We start from the raw sequence: 8,409 nt of genomic DNA on the forward strand, positions 1-8,409 counted from the left end.
ATAGTGGTTCGATGGTTGTAGTCAAGTTATATACTTCTTATAGTGAAACTGTAACAGCCTATTTTTAGAGACCATTATTTTGTTATTACCTTGTGTTAATTATCCAAATGTTAGAAAAAGGACTAGTGTTGTTAGAATAAGGACTAGGTGTGCAAAATAATATATTGGACATGGTTAAAAGTGTAAATTTGAGTTAAACTCTTTTTAACAAAATCTGGACAGCAGCCTACATTTTCTAAAATGCTGGAAGAAGAGTGTGTGCTAGTGGCGAATTTGCAAAGATCAAACACAAACCCTTTGATTTTGTTTGTGAAATTGGATCTAGGAGTATAATCAACATCTCTAAAGCTTACTAGCTTCATTAGAAGTCTTGAATCTCCATCTTTATTCATATTTATTGTGATTTGGGGGTTTTGAAACCCTAACTTAAGGTATGAACTTTTATGCCCTAATTTCGAGATCTTTGTTGTTTGATGATGTTATATTGGTAGGAATCAAGGTTTTTGGTTCCATAGAAACCCTAATTCGAAAATTAGGGTTAGGGTTTATTGAGTTGAGGTTTTTAAAAATGATGAATTTGTGATTAAGAAAACTAGCGGAATATGACTTGTATGACTAAGATTAAAAATCTGATTTTGACCTTGGTTGATTAAGGACTCTTAAATGTAAACTATATGGTAATGAGAGTGGTAATGAGATGATAAGGCTTACAAAATTGAAAGTCTTGTGTTCTAGTCAATTAAGTGTCAAAATGGGTTTTTAAGTCAAGTGAGTTTTAGTAGTAAATTTGTTAAAACCGAGTTTTGAGAATTGGGGGAAACTTGTGGTTATAAGTCTTGAAAATAGTCATGAGATGTCTTGAAAATAGTCAAGGGATGTCTTGAAAAGTAATTGAGGGTTAAGTTCCAGCAAATAGTGCGCCGCACCTGAAAGGAAAGCGACGCACCATAAGCCTATAAAAAAAGTTTGTCGATTTATCGGAATTGAGTTGTGGTTGTTTCTAGTGGTATCAGAGCGTGGTTTAAGGAATCTAGGGGCAACTATTCTAAGTATGTTGAAAAAGGTTTCGTGAATTATAGATGCCCCGAAGTGGTCAAACATTATTTGGTCAAGATTTTTGGACAGAAGAACCGCGGTCGAACCACGATCAGCCGTGGTGTCGACCGTCTACCATGTTTCTCATAAACTATGGTATAGGACACCCCACGGTTAGACCTGTGGTCGACCGTGGACCCAAACCGTGCACTACCCGAGTTTTGTATTCTTTTTGTTTTCTTAATGTTTTAAGCTTCATTTGGTTTGGTCATTTGCTAGAGTAAATGTGGATTAGTGAACTATTATATTTATGTCAAGATGTCTATCATCACTTTTGATTTTGATTATGTGTGTGTCATCATCAAAACACTGCTACCATTGGTTAAGATTAATATTACCGTTAAGCATAAGCCAACATTCTCCACCAACAAATTAAAGGAGTGATATAAAGTGATAAAGGTATATTTAGATCGAAGAAACAAAAATATGAAGGTGTGTGTGATAGCATAGAAGCAATCGTAGAGGTAATTGAAAAGAAGAAACATTTTGCGTTTGTACACAACAAGCTTACGGAGAAAAGCACTTGCGATAACATGCTAGGGTTCCATGGAGTAGCCTACAGTGAAGAGCACAACCACTATTGCTCACGTTTGAATATGAGTTGACAACTTTAAGCGTGTAAATGACTACGAAAGCATATTGAAAAAGGTTTGATTATGATACACGACCGTTTATGATAAGGTACATCACTATATATAATACATAACTAGTTACATAATACTTAATATGATTAATTAGCATTATTGTACTAGTTACATAATACTTAATATGATTAATTAGCATTATTGTACAATTATTTAATATTTTATTTTTTAATTTCCCTGTAATTAAAAAATAAAAAAAAATAATAATTTTAAAAATGCTAATTAACTACATTATATAATTAATTATGTATTACACATAGTGAGGTAGCTCATCATAAACGTCTATGCATCTCAATCAAATCTTTACAATAGGCTTTTGTAGTAATTTGATCGCTTAAAGTTGTCAACTATTATTCAAAAGCATGCAAATAGTGGTTGTGCTCTTTATCTTAGGCTACTCTATGGCACCCTAGTATGTTATCGCATGTGCTTGTCTCCTTAAGACCACTCCCAACGGTACGTACTCAGCCCGCCATCCGGCCATGCCCTCGAGGGCGCCGATGGCATTGTGCCGCCCTGGCCACTTCCTCGATCGCCCTGCAGCTTGTCGCCCTGGAAAATTTCTTCAAAACCACGAGGAGGAGGGCGTAATCGTGGACCTTTTTCAAGTGTATTTGTAATTTTTCAGTGTATTTCCATTTATTTTTTACACTTGCAACCTGCAATTGATTTTTTTTTAAAACAAAAATGGAGGGTTGAAGGAATGGGTTAAAAAGGGGAAGAAGAAGATGAAGTGGGTGGTGTGTTTTTATTTTATTTTATATTTATATTACTTAAATAATTAATATTTATATTTATATAATATATGTGGGACCCCATTATAAAAGGTAGTTGAATATTTCAAGTTTTTATTCCAGATTTTTTTATGTTACTCATTAACATTATTTGATTTATTTATTTTATTTTATTTTTATACTAACGAATTTTAATAAAAAAAAAAATAAAATTTGAGGAAATATGTCATGGTTGGCAATGGTGTGTTATGAGAGTGTTATGGGAGGAAGTGGTGAGAAAGGAGGAGAGAGAAAGCTGATGTGGCGCTGAGGAAGTGCACATGACGGCGTCATGATTGGGAGTGGTCTAATAAGCTTATTGTATACAAACGCAAAATATTTCTTCTTTTCAGTTACCTTTCCTATTGCTTCAATGTTATGACACATACTTTCATACATTTCTTTTTTAGATTCAAATATACGTTTACCATTTTTTCACTATTTTATTTGATATTATTGTCTAACGCAATTCCATATCTTTCATTGTTTAATTCCCAAAAGATTTTATCTTCAAATAATCACGAGAAAGCTGGATATGTCCAAAGTCTGATGTTCGAGACATTCCCCCTTATGTTCCATACCTTGATCATCGTAAGTGACGAACTCTCATTTTTATTTGGGAAACTTTATGTGGCAAAATTCGAAATATGCGAAAATTATATAACTTTGTTTAGTAATTTTAAAAATTCATTCTCTAATAGGCCTTAGTTTCATGAGCATCACGGACGGCGGTCTAAATGTTACATTTGATATTCCATACAGGAAGCTTGTGTGATAATAATCGTTCATTAAAACCATCTGAAAGACATTATAAAAAAAATAATAATAATGCAAATACAAATGCCAAAATAAGCTAAAACAATTTATATCCTATATATAAGTTATAAAATCAGACATAATAACGATAAAGTTATAAACCGTAACCGCAACTTTAGAATTCTTAACCAAATTTCAGTTAGTAATATTAAATTAGTTAAATTAATACATTCGTCACTTTCCTTTTAAAAATAATAGTAGTAGGAGGAGGAGGAGGATACTTTTGTTGTTGATTTCTCATATTTACTACTATATATTATATTATGTTTTTTTTTTTTACGGCAATAAACAATATATATATATAAGAAAAGAAAACGCTCCCTAGCAAGGCGCTAAGGGAGAAGGTTACAACGGCCTTTGAAGCCACGAGTTCCAATTTGAAACTTCATGACCTCGGTTTTTAAGCCAACGAAATGAAAAAAGTTTAATGACATCAAATAAATTACATTTACGAATTACACTATCATTAAAAATTACACCGTTCCGGTACCTCCAAATAGCCCACAAGAGAGTAACAACGATAGAAGTAATCCGGAGCTTAGTAGTAGTCGGCATCCTTGCGTCTTCGATCCAATTTTCAACATCCAACCAACACGAGAAGCTAGGTAACCCACAATCTAGCTAAATACGAACCAACCTCCAAATGTCGGTTGCAATCGTACACTCAAAAAAAGATGTTTTAACCGTTCTACGTCAGTGTCACAAACCGGGCAATTCTGTGAATCCAACATAATACCTTTTGTGGATAAGTTCCAACGTAACGGAAGAGCATCTAACTTGAAACGCCACCAAAAAACGTTCACTTTCTTTGGGAGAGTCTTTACCCACGACGTAGGAACATGATGAGAATACAGAATCGATCTATCAATGTGCTCTCTCGTATCTTTTACCGTGAATAAACCATCTCCATTAAGAGAGCACTTCCAACAATCCTCTCGGTTCGAGACATTAACGTTCTGTAATTCTTGTAACAAGTTCAACAATGAAGTCATGTTTCTGCTACCAATTTCTTCTCTTGACCACACCCACCTCCATTCTCCTTCTACCCACTTATCCGCCACTGAGTCGAGTCTGTTAATGTCAAGATGGTACAACCTGTTAAATCGGGACACTAACGGAGAAGAACCGCACCACGAGTCATGCCAGAAACTCACATTTCTTCCGTTTCCAACCTCCAATTGAATATAATTTTGAGAAAGAACACTGTCAGTAACAACTTTTTGACACGTATGGACAATAGAACACCAAGGACTAGAACCAATAGTGCAATCAAAGTGGTTACCATGTATGGCCTTAATAACCTTGACCCACATATCGCCCGGAGATGAAAGATAACGCCACCGCCATTTGATAATTAAGGCTAAATTGAAAGCCTTCAAACTACCAATGTTCAACCCGCCTCGAGAAAACGAATTGAGAACTTGATCCCACTTAATCCATGCCATTTTTCTCTTTGAGTTATTGCTACCCCAAAAGAATCTGGTACGAATAACTTCAAGATTTTTTATAACTGTTTCCGGGCATTTAAAAAGAGACATATAATAGATCCCAAGACTCCCCATAACCGATTTTAGAAGAGTAAGTCTACCACCCGAAGACAATAAACCCGCCTTCCATGTAGCGAGCCGATTATTAAATTTCCGCATGAGATTATCCCAACTCGACACCCTTTTCATGTTCAATCCAATTGGAATCCCTAAATATTTAGTAGGAAACGACCCCAACCTACAACCAAATCTCGCCGCCACCAAGTTAACAATGACAGGGTTGACACCAACACCAAAAAAATGGGACTTCGAAACATTAATTTTGAGACCCGAAACTAGAAAAAAAACTTCAAGGATACGAAGAATATTACCTAATTCCCGTCTTCTCCATTCGGACATAATAATAACATCGTCAGCATAAAAAAATGAGAGAGCTTAAGATCGTTTGAACCAAGATTAATGCCTCGAATATACTTTGCCTCCTTAGCTTGGTTAAAAGCCAAATGTAAACCCTCCATCACGATAATAAATAGGAACGGACTAAGAGGATCACCTTGACGTAACCCCCTTTTTAACGTAAACTCTCGAGTAGGACTGCCATTAATAAGAACTGAAGTTCTAGCCGACTTAAGACAACCCAAGATCCATCCGCACCATCGAGAACCAAATCCCAGAGACTTTAACATGAACACCAAGTAATCCCAATTAACCGAATCATAAGCTTTTTCGAAATCAACTTTAAAGAGAAGCATCTTACGGTTAGATTTCTCAAACCTCGCAATGATTTCACTCAACATCATCGGACCATCAAGAATCTGTCTACCCGAAATGAAAGCCGATTGCGTCGGAGAAATAATCTTATCAATAATGTTGACTAGGCGATTTGTAAGAAGTTTAGTGATGGTCTTGTAGAATGCACCAATCAATGAAATTGACCGAAAATCTGTAACAAGAACCGGATTCTTTACCTTAGGAATCAAAGTAAAAAAAGCGGAGTTTGCCCCATGTGGCATAGTGGCCGACTCGAAAAAACTGCGGACGTCTCTACAAAAATCAGCCCCCAATATATCCCAAAAAAATTTAATGAATTTAAAGGAATACCCATCTGGTCCCGGAGCCTTTGAACTACCACAAGCCCAAACCGCATTTTTAATTTCAATCTCATCGAAATCACGTTCAAGAAAAACATTATCATCTGACGTAAGAGTAACTCTAGGATTAACTTGGTTAAAAGAAGCACCTGAATTCACCTCATCAAACATATTACTATAATAATCGAAAAATTTATTCTTGACCACCGTAGCATCAACTACCCAAGACCCATCAATCATTAAACCTTGAATTAATTGTTGTTTGCGTTTGTGTTTAACAGAACAGTGAAAAAACTTCGAATTCTCATCTCCCTCAACATCCCATTTTAAGCGAGACTTTTGCAATAAATCTAGAGACTCAAGCTTGGACAATACTTCACGTTCCTGGAACAGAACATTTCGATCATTAACCTGCGATTCAGTAGCCCAGCCCACATCAATTAACACGTCAAGCCCATTTAATTTTTCCACAACTTCTTTTAAACGGACCGACTCAATCTTCCTGGATTGTGAAATCCAGTCTTTAAGCTTAGATTTAAGTAATCTCAACTTTTTAGTGACATGCTGGCCATTATTAGCATTAATCTCAGCCCATTCTTTACGCACCGTATCATCAAAACCTGCTCTTTCGAACCAAGAATCAAAAACTTTAAAATATGTAGGACCATAGTCCACTTTTTCTTGAAAAAGTAAAATGGGCGAGTGATCAGAAAACCCGCGAGGAAGCACCACACCTTTTAAATGGTCAACACACATCAACACGTTGTTAGTAACAAAAAATCTATCGAGTTTACTTAGTTTATTACCTGCTTTAGTGCGCCACGTGAATTTTAAACCGCCGAGAGGAACCTCATGGAGAACATTGTTATTAATAAAGTTATTAAAATTAAAAGCATCTGTGGCACAATACTCCGTTCCACTTCTATCATTAGCCAAACGAACCGCGTTCCAATCACCAAAAAGAATGTAATCCCCAACATTATTAGCCATAAAATCAGAAATTTTATTCCAAAGAACAAGTTTGTCTTGAACGTTTTGAGGTGCATAAACATTCACCATATAAACAACCATGTCTTCTTTAAGCCAGCGACCTTTAACTATAACAAGATGAATTTCACACCATATCTGATCTTTAACAAATACGTTAGGATCCCACATAGAGATGATACCTCCCGAGAAACCTCGAGACAAAGAAATGGCATAATCGAATTGACTGTTTCCCCACATCGACTTTAAACGAAACAACTGTAACCTCGTCATTTTAGACTCTTGAAGACCAAGAAATTGAATGTTAGAAGTAATACACAAATCACGAATCCATTTACGTTTCGCGTACACTTTTGACCCGCAACTATTTAAGGACATAATCTTCATCGGAAACCAAAAACATCACGATCTCGTCCCAAGAAATTGAATGTAGTCGTAGGTCTGTGACAAGATAAGTTGTTACTGCACAAAGACCTGATATTGTTTGCACTGATGATACCGGGATTTTAACCTCTGAAGGTATGATCAATTTCAGATATTGATTTGCCTTTTTTAATTATTTTTAAACCTCTTATGTTTACTGTCATGGTGTATTTTTTTTTCTTCTGTTATTTAATCGTTGCTATAATGTTTTAAAACATAGGTGAATCTTCATTTTATCAAGATCTGGAACCAATAATCAGGGCCGGCCCTAAGAGGGTGCAAGGTGAGCAACCGCTCAGGGCACATGATTTTTAGGGGCCCAAAGTCGGAGAAACTAATTTTAAGATTTGAGGTTTGCATTTGAAGAAGAAAGTTGCAGGTTTGCGACTTTGCGTTTGTATCCAGTATGAGGAAGACAAAATGTTTTGAGTATCCCCTTAATTACCCCATCTTATTGTATTGTACTATAGTTAGGGTCCTTCAAGTTTGTTAATTAAACAATCTAGACCCCTACATCTTTGTAAGTAAAGCAACGTATAGTCATAGTCAAGTGTTGTCTTGGAAATTACAAATATATTTAAATTGAAATAATTATTATAGTTACATTTTTGTTAAGCTAACCATTCTAACTGATCAAAATGGGTAATTTGGTTTGGAGTATTTTCCTTTCCATTAGTATATGTTAGAAAACCAATCTCAATAATATTACTCCGTGTTATTAACTCATCATGATCACGTTCTCCATATTATTAAGTCGTTATAAACTAATAAGTTAGCAAAGTAAGTTGATATGGAATATGTTATTTCTAATTAAAAAGTAATATTCTATATTTTTATACTAGTATATAGATTGACATGAAATGTTTAGCTTAAATTATACTCATAAAAACAAGGATTTTTCTATTATTAGCCTTTAGGACCATACTTAAGGAAAAATTTCAAACTTTGATGATTGTATATTTTACGTAGTGAGGTAGTTATTTGAGGTGATTTTTAGTTATGTACAAAAGAAAAAATGCATGTGGCCAACCAAGTTAATCATATTGTTACCAGAATAATTTGTCAGTAAGTGGCCATTTTGACCCACAAGTGA

At 35.2% G+C, this 8,409-nt stretch overlaps 1 long non-coding RNA gene across 1 annotated transcript; it reads left to right on the forward strand.

Annotated features, from left to right (window-relative positions):
* The first annotated feature begins 254 nt into the window (after positions 1–254).
* LOC139856860 (uncharacterized) lies at positions 255–7,907 on the forward strand. Its single transcript, XR_011762202.1, has 4 exons — positions 255–431; positions 3,014–3,103; positions 7,327–7,412; positions 7,537–7,907. It is a non-coding gene; the product is annotated as an uncharacterized lncRNA (long non-coding RNA).
* The last annotated feature ends 502 nt before the right edge of the window (positions 7,908–8,409 follow it).

Source organism: Rutidosis leptorrhynchoides, chromosome 7 (assembly GCF_046630445.1).
Source record: "Rutidosis leptorrhynchoides isolate AG116_Rl617_1_P2 chromosome 7, CSIRO_AGI_Rlap_v1, whole genome shotgun sequence".
NCBI lineage: Eukaryota > Viridiplantae > Streptophyta > Magnoliopsida > Asterales > Asteraceae > Rutidosis > Rutidosis leptorrhynchoides.